The sequence below is a fragment of the Eptatretus burgeri genome, chromosome 13 (assembly GCF_056783735.1).
Source record: "Eptatretus burgeri isolate ZD-2024b chromosome 13, Ebu_testis_v1, whole genome shotgun sequence".
NCBI classification, from domain to species: domain Eukaryota; kingdom Metazoa; phylum Chordata; class Myxini; order Myxiniformes; family Myxinidae; genus Eptatretus; species Eptatretus burgeri.
Window position 1 is genome coordinate 69,512,862 of NC_140973.1, and position 16,710 is coordinate 69,529,571.

The window sequence follows — 16,710 nt, forward strand, 5'->3', positions numbered from 1 at the left end:
ATGTTTGACCAAGTTATAAAAATGATCAACATGATGTGGTACGAGTGACTGGTTATTAGCTGCAAAATGTCGAAAACCCGGTTTCGTTCAACAACTTTCAAAATTTGACCTTTGCATAACCTTTAAAGGTCCCAAAACAATGTTGTGCATATTAAAATAAGGAAACAGGATACGTGCTATAGCTTATTGGAGTTAGTTCGTCGAAGAAGGTCGAAAACCCGGTTCGATTCCCACAACTTTGAAAATTTGACCTTTGTGAACTTTAAAGGTCAAAGGTCAAGGATTATGACTTTTGGTGCAAAACTTCCTCTGGAACATTCCAGGAACAATATAACGTCATATAGGCTATATGGCATTTCGCACTCCTCGGATTATCCATACTTTGATGAAATCAGCGTAAAAACAAACTTGAAGGGAGCGCCAAGGGCAAGGTGTTCGAGATAGAGAAAAATGGTTTCAAGACTTCAGGTGGGGAATGACCTCAAGATTATGCATAAAAAACATTGTCATCCTAGCTCTCAAAGTTTGGGTGGTCATATGATTTTTATGTCAAAATTCGAAATTTTCGAAGTTCATGACCTTGTGACCTTGACCTTGGGATGAAAATGAAAAATCGAGCTCCGTGGGCTATGCAGGTGCCATTGGGCTAACGAAATACCGAAACCCCTGCCAGATTCGACAAACCCCTCGGAGAAGATGGATTTTTATCTCAAAATTTGCAATTTTCTAAGTTTGTGACCTTGTGACCTTGACCTTGGGACGAAAATGAAAAATCTAGCTTTGTGGGGCTATCTATGCAGGTGCCATTGGGCTAACCAAATACCGAAACCCCTGTCAGATTCGATAAACCCCCTCGGAGAAGATGCAAATTGAAATCGGCTACCCCCCTAAAAACACATGTTTTTTGGGCGTGGCTCCGCCCATAATGGGTGCACCATGCCCATTCTCAGGAAAACGCAACTAGATCATGATATAAACCTCCCGCCAAAATTTTATCTGGATTGGATCAAAACCGACGGAGCTATACACGGAGACAGACAGAGACAGACAAGCTGGTAGGCGGACATGGGTAGTCGACTACCCAATAGAACCTGACGTGATGGGCCCATTCGATGGGGAATGACCTGAGGATTTAGCACTAGAAAATTCATGATTCTAGCTTCAAGCTTAATGCTGCAGATTGTTTTTTTCGTTAAAATACCCCCACATTTATAGGTTTTTCGGCCGTTGCTAGGCAACGGAGGGGTCCATAGCAACGGTTCTTTCTCACACATAACTAGGACATACCATGAACCTACCATACCAGTTTCATGTATATCTGACTCATAGTCTCTGAGATATAACGAACTTAGTTTTTTTATTGTTTTCGACCAGGGTTCATTCAAAGTCTATCTTCTCCAACAGTTTTCATAGGATCCGGCTGGAAATTTTTGACAATATGGCTGAATGTACTGCCCACAGTCTCTCGTGGCCCGATTTTTGATTTTCGAAAAAATAAATTTTTTATGATTTTTCAAAAATGTCAAAGTCCCGTTGCTAGGCAACGGTGGTGTCCATAGCAACGGTTCTCATTTGCACACAACTTGGTCATGGTATGAACCTACCAACCAAGTTTCATAGAAATCGCCATTGTATTAACGGAGCACTGGACCGAACAGAGGAACAAACAGACAAACATATCGACAGAAATACTGATAAGGGTAGAACAAATTTCAAAAAAAAAAAATTTTTGACTACATCGACTACACAACAGACAGACATACAGACAGACAGACACACAACAATAACGAATATAGTGGTCACTTATTTTTTTTCGTGAAAATATTTTTTCGTGAACCAAAATATAGAGATGTGGACACACACAGACAAACAGACAGACAGACAGGGGCGTTGCAATAGTCTCGCAACCATTACAGGACAAGACTAATAATTAATGGGATGTAGTGAAACCACAATCAATTTGGCAAATCTCTGTAAATGATCAAGAGGTAGGTGTCGTTTCAGCTTCCATTGTGGCCTCCACCTCCTGCGAGTGTTTTGATCGACATCCTCTATAATAACTTAACCTCAATCTCCAGAGTCCACCAACAAACGTTTTTTCAGGTAAACAAATAATTTGTTAATTTAATCATGTAAAGTTTTATGTTCGCATCTCTGTCAAAGTTGGAGGTTCCTGGAAACTCCCCCAATGTACTTAGACCCAGTTCCTACCCTTTCTTCAGAATTTCTCCTCTTCTGCTGACACTTCCATACATTGCCTGAGAGGTTGCCGTCTACAACCTACGACCCCAAAAAAAAAAAAAAAAAATATATATATATATATATATATATATATATATATATATATATATATATATATATATATATATATATATATATATATATACCTTACTCTGCAAAACAATGGGCTGGCAGGAGAGCTTAAAGGTGTGCACACTCACCTCTGAGCTGTCTCACCTGGGTTTGACTTTCAGGCCAGCCATAAACTGTCATCCCAGTATTTTTCAGGCAGGGAGATTCATCAATGTGTGTGCTGTCCCTTGGATGGACGTTAAACTGGACGGTGCCATCTGTCGGCAGTAACTGGTGGATGTAAAAGATCCCTCGGTGTCCTTCACAAAGAGTAGCTGAGTTAACACCGGCACCATGAAGAAATTCCAAATTCTTGCCCTAACTACTGCTGGGAAAGCAACGGCAAGCCAGCCAGCCGTGACCTTTGCCCAGGAACTCCTTCGGGAGCATCGACACTGTGAAGAATGCGATACATTGATTTATGGATACAATCGAAGCATTTGCTCCAACTGAAAAAGGAAAAAAAAAAAACATCAATAAATACACAAATATTTCATTTTTACTGCTTCTAATTTTCACCAATTGAAATGGACTCTGGCATATATCAATTCGATTTGGCCGAAGTCTACTGGAATTCCCACACATTTTCCGAGAGTGGGCGAGTTTACGGATGCCATTGCAATGTTGTAGAACTTCGTCTGTCATTTCCGAAACTTTAAAACTCTTCCTCACACCTCACAGGAAGGCCTGATGAATATTTAGGTCACAGAGAAAGTATTTTCAAAAGAAAGTTTGAGACCATAGAGAACCTCTGATGTGTTGAAAAAAAAATGCCAGCTGAGGAAACTGGGAGGTTATTAACAGAATGAATTGTCCAATTGGTAGTTTCAATACGATTCGACTGGATGTTGAATCACAACCTTTAATCTTGGGACCATTGGCATCCATTGCAAGCAATGTTGTGCAATACTGGATAATTTAAGCCCAGATAGACAAAGTGCAAATAAAAATCTCATCATCTTCAGAAGACTTAATGTTTAACATGTAAAACCAAGAAAAACAAGAAAGAGCAATCAAAGATTGTAGACCCTCGCCAGGACTTGTTTTGTGTGGTGTATTTTGTGGCAAATAAAAGGAAGGATGTACTAAATGAAAGGTCCAAATGGTCATGTTGTAAATGTGTGAAGGTCAAAGGTCTGAAAAGTTGTATAGATCAAATGGGCGAAAGTGTAAAGACCCGGAGGTGTAAAGGTCTGAAATGGTCTAAAGGGTGTAATTTAACCCTAGTCCTTCCAACATATTTTACCACTGACTCTTACCAACTGGGGTCTTTTCGGACTCGAACTCAAAAACCGCATAATTTCACGAAACCTGCCAAAGTTTCACATCAATGACGAAACATGGTGTTTAATTGATAAAGTCAACAAACAAATGAAAAGTAAAAATAAAAATAAAATCTAACCTTCAAACTGGGGACTTTTATGACCCCAACTCAGAATTGACTTTTTTTTGGTATACATTGTCGAGGTTCGTATGGGACCTGTGGGGGCATAAAGGGAGGACATGAAGGGGGAGGGAAGGACAAAACAGTGGGGAACAGAGACATTAGGAGATCTGTGGAAGGGAGAGGGATGGGGTGGGGAACACGGGGCAGACAAGACGGACACTACTGGGACTTTTCAGGAAGGAAAGCAGGAAATTTAAGGGAGGTGGGTTTGGGGTGGATTAACAAGGGTAGAAAAGATTGAAGTTTTGGATGGGGAAAGATAAGAGGTGGTGGTGAACAGCTGTTTTAAAGGCCTGGAGGGAAGAATGGGATTGAAGAGAGTGAGGAAGTTTATTCCAAAGGCAGAAAAAAAGAGGAATGAAAGAGTGAAGGTGAGCAGTGATTCGTGGTTTGGTAGTTTTACCAGAAGGGGGTGGTTGGCGGACCTTGAGCACCATGCGGCAATATGGTGGGGATATATCGCAAACAGAGCAGCGGGGGCGAAACCGAAGAGGAGACGGTAGAAGACAGAAAGACCACCGACCTGCCTGCTGGAGAGAGTGAGAGGCCCAAAGACTCAGCCTCACCACGGGAGATAGCAATGATCCTAAATGCCTTGGTTTCCACAGCGTGAGGCAGAGAAAAGTGAGAGGCAGGAGCACCAGCCCAGAGGGGAGAGTAGCACTCCATCAGGCTGTGGACGAAAGCTTTGTAAGCGGTCAGGAGTTCAGGTGGGCCGAGGAATGACTTTGCATGACAGAGGATTCCCAGTTGGCGACTGGCTTTGGAGGCCAGGTTGGAAATGTGGCTTTCCCAGGAAAGATCATGGCAGATATTGAGACCCAGAAGCTTGAATGAAAGGACTTATTCCAGAGTATTGTTGAGAAAGTAGATGGGGGGGGGTTCTAGATGGTCCTTTCAGAGAGACATAGTGAGGGTGTGAGATTTGTCAGGATTGAAAGACATGTTCTATGTGGTGGACCAGTTTGTGATTTTATCCAGATCTGCAGAGAGTAAAGAAGCTGCTGCTTGCCAGTCTGAGGGTTGACAGATGGTATGACAGAGGGTGGAGTCATCAGCAAGGCGATAAAGAGGATTTTCAAGAGTGTCGGAGAGATCATTGATGAAACCAGAAAAAAGCACAGAGCCCAGAATGCTGCATTGAGGAAATCCAGCCTGGACAGGTAGAGAGGATGAGAGAACTCCATTTAGGGCCACACGTTGGCTGCAACAGGAGAGATATCTGCGAGCCATGAGTGGAGCCTTGGATACCATAGGAAGAGAGTTTGGTGAGCAGGGCAGGGTGCCAAACCATGTCAAAACCATGTGATATGTCTCGGCATATGGCTCTGATTTCATGTCTGGCATTGAGTATCTGCATCCATTATTGGGAGACTTTGCAAGAAGTCATGAACTTCGGGTGGCTGGTTCATGGTTTCAGCACCCACAGGCTCAGCGCTGAACTTGGTATTCCAACGCTGGTGGTGTGGCAAAGGAGATTGACTATGTGCTCGTTGATGGTCACTGGAGGATAATCCAGAACTGCAGGGTCTACTGGAGTGCTCAGTTCCTCAATACTGACCACAGGCTTGTTGTAGCAACTCTGGAGTTGCAGATTAAATCCAGGAAAAAGGTACCATCCCAGCCTAGGCTGGATATTGGCAAGCTCAAGGATGAGAGGGTAGTCAAGGAGTTTGCAAACAGGCTGAGTGGAGATTTGGTGGGTCTGGGTGCTTTGGGGGATCCTGAAGAGTTATGGAGTACCTTCAAGACCACCGTCCTTGATGTTGCCGGTGGATGTCTTGGAACTCACCATATGGTGAAGAAGAATTTTGTCTCTCAAGAGACACTGGAGACCATTGACTAGAGTCACAGGGCCAGGCTGAATTGCAGAGCTGAGCTGTTCGGGGAGCTGAGGCATAAAACTGTATGTGCACTAAGGGTGGACAAAGAGGCCTCTGTGCATGGAATCTGTGAGAGGGTAGAGCATCACCTGTGGTCAAATGATTCTCGTCCTGCTTACAGGGGAGCTGGCGCATTGCGTTCCTCCAAGCCTGTCCCCTTGTGTGCTACAGTTAGAGTAGCGGGTGGTGGGCTCTTGATAGAGGAGTCCGAAGTGAAGGGCCGCTGGGCCAGTTACTTTGAGCGGCTGTACCAGGCTGATCCACCAGCTGTCGAGTTGGATATCAGGGGTGTGACTATCCCTATTGCTGATCCTCCCGACCCTTGGAGTACCGGCGGAAAGTGGACGCAGCGACGTGCTGCTCCGGCGCATGCTCCCATACCTGACCTGACCTGAACTCAGAATCACTAAATTTCCTTCAATCTGCTGAAGTTTCACATCAATGAGGAAACATAATTATTTTGATTGAATGATTTTTTGGTGATACAGTAAACAAACATTTGCATAAAAAAAAAAAATTTCAGGCCTTGCTCAACACAAATACCATATGAAGTGATCGATCATATTTGCAAAAAATTGAATGAAATCAAGTGGGGTCTTTTTGGACTCCAGAAAGGATTTGCTTGTAACTCTATGCAGCAAGATGGGATTTTAAAACATCATATGTATTTATATTATTACTGGCACATATCGGTAAACAAACTAATAAAACATGAAATACATTGTTAAACTAATATTGAAATAACACATCAAAATGTATGCCTGGGGTCCATAAAGACCCTTGTTGGTAGGACTAGGATTAAGTCTAAAGGGTCTAAAGGTCAAAGGAGTTTACAGGGTCTTAAGGGTCATAGGGTTATTAAAGGGCCTTTGGGGTCTCAAGTGTCTCAAAGTATATTGTGGTCTAAAAGGTCTTTGGAAGGATCTTAGGGGGTCTCAATGGTGTTTGGAGTTTTAAGGGTCTAAGGGGTCTAAAGGGTATTAAAGAGTCTTCAGGGTCTTAATGGTCTACATGGCCTTCTGGTTTTAGGGGTCTAAAGGGGTCTTAAAGAGTGTTGTTTCTGTAGGGTTTTAAGGGTTTGAAGGTTTTTAAATGGTCTTAGGGTTATAAAGATTCTGAGGGGTCCCAAAGGATCATGGGGTTCTAAAGGCTCTCAAGGGTTTTAATGGTGTTAGGGGTCTTCAGGGGTCATAAGAGTTTTATGGAGCTTAAGGGTCTAATCATAATATCATAATATAATGGGCATAAGCCTGGAACTTCAAACACACTTTGCTCCGAAGATATTCTGTTCATACTTCTGAAATCTTCACATTATGTGCTCCATGTATTTAAGCAGGTGATGGCAGATTCAAAAAAATCTAATTTATTGAGAATTTTCAGAAGGAATCGATGACGTCACAATCACCAGCATTCGGCGGCAAACCGACGGCCGGGTCCCAGACGATGTGCTTTACCTAACTAGGTCCATGAGTTCAGGACGTTTGTTCAACTCAGCATTTACAACTTTTATCCTGCCATGTTGTTAATCGGTTGATGGAAGTAATATAGAAACGATGAATATTTCAAATCGTTCGTGTTACTCATCCGGCACGATGTGTCAAGGCCAACAATCTAAAGCGACCGGTCTCAAACGCTACCATGGGCACCCAGACACGCCACCAATATGAACTGAGCTGTTGAATGCAGCGCAAAACATCCAAAGAAACTACCGTAACCGAGTATTGTGATCCGTCCTGTCCCCCATACCCGTCGTAGACGGGTATCTGCTAGTGTAATTAATAAACGCTCATGTTCTGTGTGGACAAACAGAAAAAAAAAACAAACAGATGAAAATGCAATACTCTCTCCTCTGGTGAGGATAACTAGAATGGCACTTTGTGGAATACACACCTCCGCCGAGCTGAGCAGTTTGTGTTTTATATTCCATTGACCTTCAGATGTGGATCCAGACCTGAACCAAATTTGAATCAGCTTGTTCTTGTCACCAAACCAACTCATCCACCAAGTCTTGCCATCACTTGTCCACAACTTTTTGAAATATCATGTCGTTTTTGTCCCATCTCTCAATGGTGAAGAATAACTTGAAAATTAAAAAAAAACTCTCGTGTCTGGATGTGGATTCAGATCTTCACCAAAATCTAATCATTTCGTCCTTGTCACACAACCAACATGTCCACCAAATCTTGTCCAAATCCATCAACAACGTTTTGAGATGTCCTGTTCACAAACAGACAGTGGTGAAAACATAACCTACGTCCACCCATGGTGGCGGAGGTAACTTCTGTGATGAAGCAGAAAACATAATAATAGCATAAACAAAGATCAACAAACAAAAACTAAAGGTATTCAAAATATTAGAAGTCTGCATTCGTGCATGGACGGATGAGCGTTTGGGTGGCAGGTGTACAAAAAACACTTCACCTCATCCAAACTTTGGATGATACTTTTAAAATCCTGTAATATGGCTCCTGAAATAAATTTAGATTTTTCAAATGACAGTTGAAAGGTCGTTTTTATCCACAAGATGATTCAAACGTCTACGAGGTATTTGCCAACAAGGTCAGCCAATAATCTCTCCAAACAGCGGGTCGACATCAAGACATATAATTCGCACTTCACACAATGTTTTTATCCAGGCAATTAAAATGCCGAACATTTGTATGCAGTTCATGAAATAACTATATTTCCATTATACTCAGATTTCAGCAATTCCTTTCTCTTCCCATCTTTGATCCATTCCCTTCTCATCATTTTCACGATTTTCACAACTTTAAGTTGAGGTGTATATGTATTTCAGAAAGGATGTAATTCTTTAAGTAATATTATTAAACACATATATATATATATATATATATATATATATATATATATATATATATATATATATATATATACATATATATATATATATATATATATATATATATATATATATATATATATATATACATATATACACATAGATACACATCTAATATATATATATATATATATATATATATATATATATATATATATATATATACATAAATAAAATATATAAATATATGTACATATAGATATTGTTGTGGTTCTCGGAACCGCATGCATACAACAGATAAGTGTCCCAAGACAGTTATTCCAATATTATACGTGTAGATAGTCCCTTTCCTTGTGTTTAGCGGGAAAACAAGGGAGTGCGTTGTGATGATCTAATAGCTGGGGTTGCTTAAATCATTTTCTTCTTCATTTCGTCCGATTATTCCTGAGGTAAATCAGCCACGTGCGCCTTCGCTGTGAGGTAACTGCTGCACAGAGCCCTCGTTCCTGGGTGAGCCCGAACCCCGGCGTGTGCGGCGAGTTATGTAGTGCACTTGGCAGTGCGGGATTATCAACTCGAGCTTTCGATGATCTGCGGAAGATTGCCGGTTGCATTAAAAAGGCATACAAATGAATACCTCTTGAGAGGCTGCAGGAATGGTGTATTTAACAACACAGGAAACACAGCCAGCATGACGCCCCCGCTGCACGAAACGCGTACGGAGGCTGATAAAGACGACTCCATGCCATGTTGGGCAGGATACGAGTGTGCGGAGTAGAAGCGGCTTGTCCCTTTTCAACCTCAATATCTGACACATATTGGTGTTCGCCCCACGCACATGCTAGTGGAGTCGTGTGAACGAGAGCGCTGGCCACGTGTATAATGGCCGAACCACCTACACTGTAGTGAATGTGCTCGAAGGCAGACACGTACGCCGCTCGTGAAATGTGCATGGACTTATCCATGGCGATGTACCTTTGGCTCTCACTGGCAGCAGAGGATTCTCCACGGATGGTGAACGTCTTCTCGTCTCTACGGCCAGGTCAGGTCAGGTATGGGAGCATGTGCCAGAACAGCGCGTCGCTGCGTCCACTTTCCGCCGGTACTCCAGGGGACTCCGTCTAGCCATCCCCCAGGCAGATGCCAGGCCCATCCCCATCTCCTTGAGATGATGGTCAACCTGCTGCAACCATGAGGCACGTGGTCGGCCCACTGGCCTCCTCCACTCATGAGACTCCCTCGCTGAGAGAATCTGGTGAGCAGGATCAGCGTCAGGAAAACGAGCCACATGTCCATACAGCCGCAACTGACGCTCACGGACTATGCAGGTAACAAATCTCATCCGAGTCTCTCTCAGCAACCGCTCGTTGGGCACAAAATCCGACCAGCGATAGCCAAGGATTCTCCGAAGAGCTCTGGTACCAAAGGAATTAAGTCTCCGTCTCAGATCCTTGGTCAGAGTCCAAGTCTCGCACCCATAGAGCAAGATTGGAAGCACCAAGGACCTGAAGACTCAGACTTTCGTCCTCCTGCACAGGTACCGGCAGCGCCACACCCCATGATCCAGTGAATCCATGACTCCCCAGGCCCGACCAGACGTCTATTGACCTCTGACTCGCAGCCAGCAGAGACATGAATATCACTGCCAAGGTAAGTGAATCTCTCCACGACCTCAACATCCTCACCACAAACAGACACAGACAGGACAGCAGCATCCAAGATGTCAGCGAAAGCCTGGATCTTAGTTTTGACCCAAGAAACCCGTAATCCCAACGGCTCCGACTCCTTATTCAGCACCTCGAGGGCCCCCAAGAGGATGTCTAAAGTCTCCGCAAAGATGACTGCATCATCTGCAAAATCAAGGTCCGAGATCTTGACATTGCCAAACGATGCACCGCAACTTGATCTCTCCGACATCCTCCCTAAAATCCAGTCCATACAAGTGCTGAAAAGTGTGGGGGCAAGTACACATCCCTGACGAGCTCCAGTAACAACTGGAAATAAGTCAGAGATGGTACCACCACACGTCACAGCACTCTCAGTACCAGAGTAGAGTTCAGACATCAGATCGATCAGTTTTGGTGGCACCCCACGAAGACCAAGAATCCTCCAGAGGACATCCCGATTCACTGAATCGAATGCTTTACAGAGATCAACAGAGGCTGCAAGCAGCCCCTGCCGAAACTCTCGTCTGCGTTCGATGAGGACACGAAGTGCAAGGATACGGTCAATCGTTGACCTCTTTGGTGTAAAGCCTGACTGCTCTGGACGCTGGTGCTCAAGCAGATGGTGGCGAACCCTATCAAGAATTATCCGAGCAAAGACCTTGCCCGGCACTGAGAGCAGCGTCACCCCTCGGTAGTTGTTGCAGTCTTGGCGATCACCCTTCCCTTTCCAGAGAGGGACAACAAGGCCCCTCTTCCAGTCAGTTGGGATGATGCCTGTGTTCCAGGCAGAGCACAAAACTGCATGCAACGACACGAGTGCAGCATTTCCACCAGCCTTGAGAAGTTCAGCATGGATGCCACAGATCCCTGGAGCTTTGCCCCGTTTCAAATGGTTCACCGCAGCCCGTGTTTCCACAAGCGAAGGTGGACCACAGTTGATTCGAGGGTCAGCAACAGGGATTGTAACACCCTTGACGTCCAACTCGACAGCTGGGGGATCAGCCTGGTACAACCGCTCAAAGTAACCGGCCCAGCGGGCCTTCACTTCAGACTCCTCTGTCAAGAGCTTACCACTCTCTGCTCGAACTGCAGTGCTCCGAGGGATGGGCTTGGATGAACGTAATGCACGAATTCCCCTGTAAGCGGGACGAGAATCACCTGTCCACAGGTGATGCTCTACCCCCTCACAGATTCCTCGCACATAGGCCTCCTTGTCCACCCTCAGTGCACGTACAGTTTTACGCCTCAGCTCCCTGAACAGCTCAGCTCTGCCATTCAGCCTGGCCCTGCGACTCTGGTCAATGGTATCCAGTGTCCCTTGAGAGACAAAATTCTTCTTTGCCCTGCGGTGAGCTCCAAGGCATCCACCGGCAACATCAAGGATGGTGGTCTTGAAGGCGCTCCACAACTCTTCAGGACCCCCCAAAGCACCCACACCCCCCAAGTGTCCACTCAGCCTGTTTGCAAACTCCTCAGCTACTCTCTCATCCCTGAGCTTGCCAACATCCAGCCTAGACTGGGATGGTACCATTCTCCAGGATTTAAGGTGCAGCTTTAGAGTTGCTACAACAAGCCTGTGGTCAGTATTGAGGAACTGAGCACTCCGGTAGACCCTGCAGTTCTGGATCATCCTCCAACGACCGTCAATGAGGACATGGTCAATCTCCTTTGCCACACCGCCAGCGTTGGAATACCAAGTCCAGCGATGAGCTTGTGGGCGCTGAAACCATGAACCAGCCACCCTAAGTCCATGACTTCTTGCAAAGTCAAGGAACTTAGTGCTATTCTGGTTCATAGTTCCTGACCCATGGGGACCAACACACACCTCATAACCATCCCTATCAGTTCCAGTCGATGCATTGAAATCCCCCAAGACGAGAAGTGTATCTCGTCTGGGGCACTGATCAACCACAGACTCGAGTGTGGCGTAGAATGCATCCTTCACGGTGAGATCACTCGCCTCAGTCGGAGCATAAACAGAGACCAGGGAAATGACACCTAAGGAGTGACGAATCCTTAATCTCATAATACGCTCGTTGACCGGTGTTACCTCAATTATCATTGGGGTCAGCTTATTGGACACAGCTACAGCAACTCCTTGGGTATGATAACCATCAGAGCGACCAGACCAATAGTAGGTGTAACCACCCACCATTATCTCGCCGCAATCCGGTCTCCGAACCTCAGAGAGAGCTGCAATCCCGATGTCCAAACGCTTGAGCTCAGATGATAACAGAGACAGGTGATCATCCTCTCTTCGGGAGAGGACATTCCAGGCACCCACCCAAAGGGACCACCTCAGGTTAACCCAAGGAGACCGCCGTCTGGTGGACGACACCTCAGCACCACTCCGACACACTCTCCCGCAATCTGACCCAGGGATGTTACCCCGTGGTTTCCCTCCTATCATCAAAGATTGGGGGTCCCGAAGGCTTTGCCCCAATCCAGTCATCCGGTGAGCTGCCCTGCGAAGGGAAGCTGCGCAGGAGGTACTCCCACGGAGTGGGTTTTCAGATATTTTTGCGTTTTTGCGTTTTGCGGAATGAAGGGTTTTACGGTGGCCGGAGTGCAAATCCTGCCACCAACCTCCTGATAAAAAGTAACCCAACTGCAGGAGGATGTCCGCAGACACAGTTGGGCACTAGATATGGATGGCCGTTGGCTCACAAGGAGCTCCTCCGCCCTTTGACAGGTTTTGTTTTTAATCCTGCTGGGTGTCCATATCCAAACACCCCTCACCAGAAAACCTGGTGGGGGAGACGGTTTAGTCGCCGACAACCCGACCATGGAACAGGTTAGTACAGGTTTACATGGTACCTGTAGCAGGTCACAGATCGAACCTGACCTGACATGAACCTATGGCCAGCGAAGCTGCAATCGAGCCGGGGAATGTACAGTGCGGGCCACGTTGGTACACGAGGAGTGAGCGCATTGATCGACGCTCGTCAAACGCCCGAGCGGGCATGCGGGACCCTCGACCAGTCGCCCAGGCACGGCCTGGGGGTTTTTGCAGGACGATTCACATGCTAATTTTGGTGTAGGCGATTCATGTCATCTTGTGGGGTTGGAGCGGAATATTCCCATTCTGGGATGATCTTGCCGGAAACAAAGTGAGGCGGTTTCCGACCCAAGTTGGCGGGCCACGTGAGGGGCCAGGGCCAATTGGAGCACCCGATTCAGGTGATGACGTTTTGATTCGGAATGGCCCTCCCCCAGAGCTGCAAGTGCTATAAAGGTCGGAGCAGTCTCCGCCTCTCTCTTGCTCTCGCGTCGCCTCGTCGACACCGCCATGAAATTATATTATTATTAGGAATGTTCCCAGCTCGTCTTTGTGGTTTCTTTCATTGATCCAGCATGGTCCGAATCCGAGTTTAGCCAGGACTTTTTTCCCAACGATCCGTTCCTTTTAGCCAGCACGTCCTTGGCAGTTTCGCTCGGCTGCATCCGATCTGGAAAAGTGATCCGGTCCGGTAGAGTGATCCGGTTCGGACAAGGTGTACCGAGGGCGTTTTCCCCGGTAATTAAACCACGTGATTAATTAGGTAACCCGATTAACCCATAGACGGGAGGACCCTAGGTCGTGCGGTTGAGTTATTGGTGGCCAAGGTCGGTTAAGCGACCCGCCGCGTCACGGAATTATCCGTGTGCGACGGCCTACAATTCCGGGGAGTCTGGTGGGAACCGAGATAGCTTAGAAGCTTATAGACAGAAGACCACTAGGTGGGGAACCCAAACCTAGTGGTCTTCTCACCCGACCCCCAACCCACAACAATATATATTACATAAGGGAGATATTTACATAAAAAATAAATAATAAATAAGTAAAATAAAATACGTAAATAAATTAATATTATTTATGAAATACATTATTAATAAACATTAAAATAATTTGTTGGTAGTTGCTAAGATACGCAGTGCAGCATGTTAAAATCCGTTATTAATGACAGTTTGAATGTTTTAATGACAGTTTGAGTCTATGGTTTTATGGAGGTGCTGTGTCACGGACATGTCTAAAAGGTAAAGTGTTTGTCGCTTAATATATTGTTGCAGTTTTGAGAAACCGCTGTTGTAATTGTGCACTCACATCACGTTGGTCCTTCAGCGTAGTGTATTTCCATAAAAAAATGTTTAGAATAGTCTTTACCTTGAGATGGGTCAGCAGGATCCAAACTGCATTTGAACGGGTAGATAACGATTCACCTTCTGTTTTTCTTTTGCACATGGAAGGTTGGCGGCAAGGTGTTAGCAGCGATTTGATGTGAGCATGTGCCGATCCCTTCATAACGTTCCCTTTCTCGTTAATTTCCCTCTCTCTTCTTTATTGTTAATTTCCTCTCTCTCTCCCCCTCTCTTTTCTCACACCACACGTAAGTACACGCACTTTTATTTAATACAGACTGTAGTTTGATCAAGTACAGTTACATAACCTAAAACTCTCCCGCTCTAAAGGAGATCCCTCATCCCACAACCCTCAACTCTTAACCCCAATGTTAGCCTTTGTGATGGCTCTCATGTGCCTGGGCGATGTTTGGTCACCATTGACCTGAGAGGAATCGACTCTATTAGTTTCCCCCATAATCGTTCTTGCGTGCCTCGAACCAGCTGAATGCTCGCTCACCTCAAGCGGTGGAAAGCGAGGTCTGACTCTTATGACGGCCGGAAGTCCCGACTGAGAGGAATCGCTGTAGAATCGCTAAGGAGGAGAAACGACAATCAGTGCGCAGATGCTGCCCAATGTCACGCACATTCTCAAAGCTTCCAGGCCGACCTTATAAAAGAGCGAACCCCGGAGCCTTTCGACGGTCGTTTGCGGACACTTTCAACGGGTGCCAGACACCGTTCCCTGAGGCACGACGTTTGTTTGCTTCTCATTTTTCGACGCATGCCCGACACTGTTCCCTGAGGTCGCGCTGCTGGTTCTTAGCACTTTTGCTCCTTTGGTTTTTTTACCTCACGATTGAGGGGGTGGGCGGATCCAAGGTGATCAATGGGACCGAAACCAAGCTACACTACAGAAACATCTGGTAGGATCTCACACTTAGGCTATCCCCTCACACATCTTTTCTGCTGCACTTTTCTCAGTTTCCGATCTGTCCGTGTCCGTCTTTTCCACCATTGTTCTAGCACTGTCTGCACGTAGATAGCTTGGGAGGTTAAAATTCCTGACGATTTGGTTTGCAAGGTCCAGCGTGTGCTCGCGGTACAGCTCGGCCACATTCAAGATCACCAGATAAGGTAAGTAGCACATTTGCCGAGGGTGCATTCCCTGTTCAGGAGGCCATGGGACCCCTAGTAAAATGTCCGTTAGACGGACGGACACTGGGACTCGTGATCACTCAATTGGCGTTCGTAGTTGCATCGTAAGCATCGTAGTTGCATCGGAACCCACCGTGGAGTGAAGTTATTCGCTCCCAGTGGCCTCAGGTCCGCGTGAATTCAAGAGAAACCGGGGATTTCCCCCCGGTAGTAGGCGCAAGCCCCGAGACTGCAACAATATCATATAAAGTGATGTATGATTACAGTTATTCAAATGTAGTACTACTTGAAATAAGGATATTGCATTGCTGTGTTGACCGACTGTCTGGACACAACTCTCGGTTGGAAGTCCATTGATGTTGAGTGATCTACTGACGTGGACCTGCGACCGGGGTTGTGGATCCACTGTATGGAGAGGTTCTGGGGTGAAAGGATTGAAACCTCGAGGAAAAGCAGTGCCCAGCTGATGATCCGGGCAGTTGGGAAATCAGTAAATTGCTCATAAGTTAAGGTTATAATTTCACATAAAATGGCCTTTGTAACTACTGTACTTACCAGTACATAATATATGTGTATTTGTGTATTTATATATGTGGATGGACGTATGTGTGTGTATTATGCCTGGCTTCCTTTTGGGAGTACGGTGCAGTAATTTGTCTTTATTAACCTCCGCCATCGAAGATGGACGGAGGTTACTGTTTTCACCTCTGTCTGTCTGTTTGTTAGTTTGTGAACAGTATTATGGAAAAACTCCTGGACGGATTTCGATGAAACTTGGTGGGGGGGTTAGGTATGGTCCAAGGATCATGCCATTAGATTTTGGACTTCGTCCAAAGTCCAATATGGCTGCTATGGCGGCCATTTTGAAAAACTATTTGAATTTTTGTTTTTGCATTTCTACATGTTTTAAGTGATTTCCAACTAAAAAAAAAAAATTTGTTAGAGAACAAAAACATTTTGCAACTTTTTTTCAAAAAAAATTCGATTTCATTTGAAAAAGATTTTAAAAATTTTTTTTTTTGCATTTCTACATGTTTTAAGTGATTTCCAACCCCCCCAAAAAAATTTGTTAGAGAAAAAAAAAAACAGAAATTTTGCACCTTTTTTTTCAAAAAAATTTCGATTTTTTGGGGGGGAATTTCTACATGTGCATCGATCTAGTTTAGTTTATTCAATCGTGGTTCAGTAGAGTCTGATCCATTTTGACCTACAATGAATAGGATATCAGGTTCACTTAAGTGACCCAGCAGTATTGGCGGCGGAGGTTTTGCACTCTACCAAGTGCTCCCCCTCTAGTTTTGAATA

General features: G+C 45.2%; 1 protein-coding gene across 10 annotated transcripts in view; it reads right to left on the reverse strand.

The window, feature by feature from the left end:
* LOC147014718 (sodium/calcium exchanger 3-like) overlaps positions 1–16,710 on the reverse strand; it is a 412,647-nt gene that overhangs the window by 207,492 nt on the left and 188,445 nt on the right. The window lies entirely within an intron of this gene.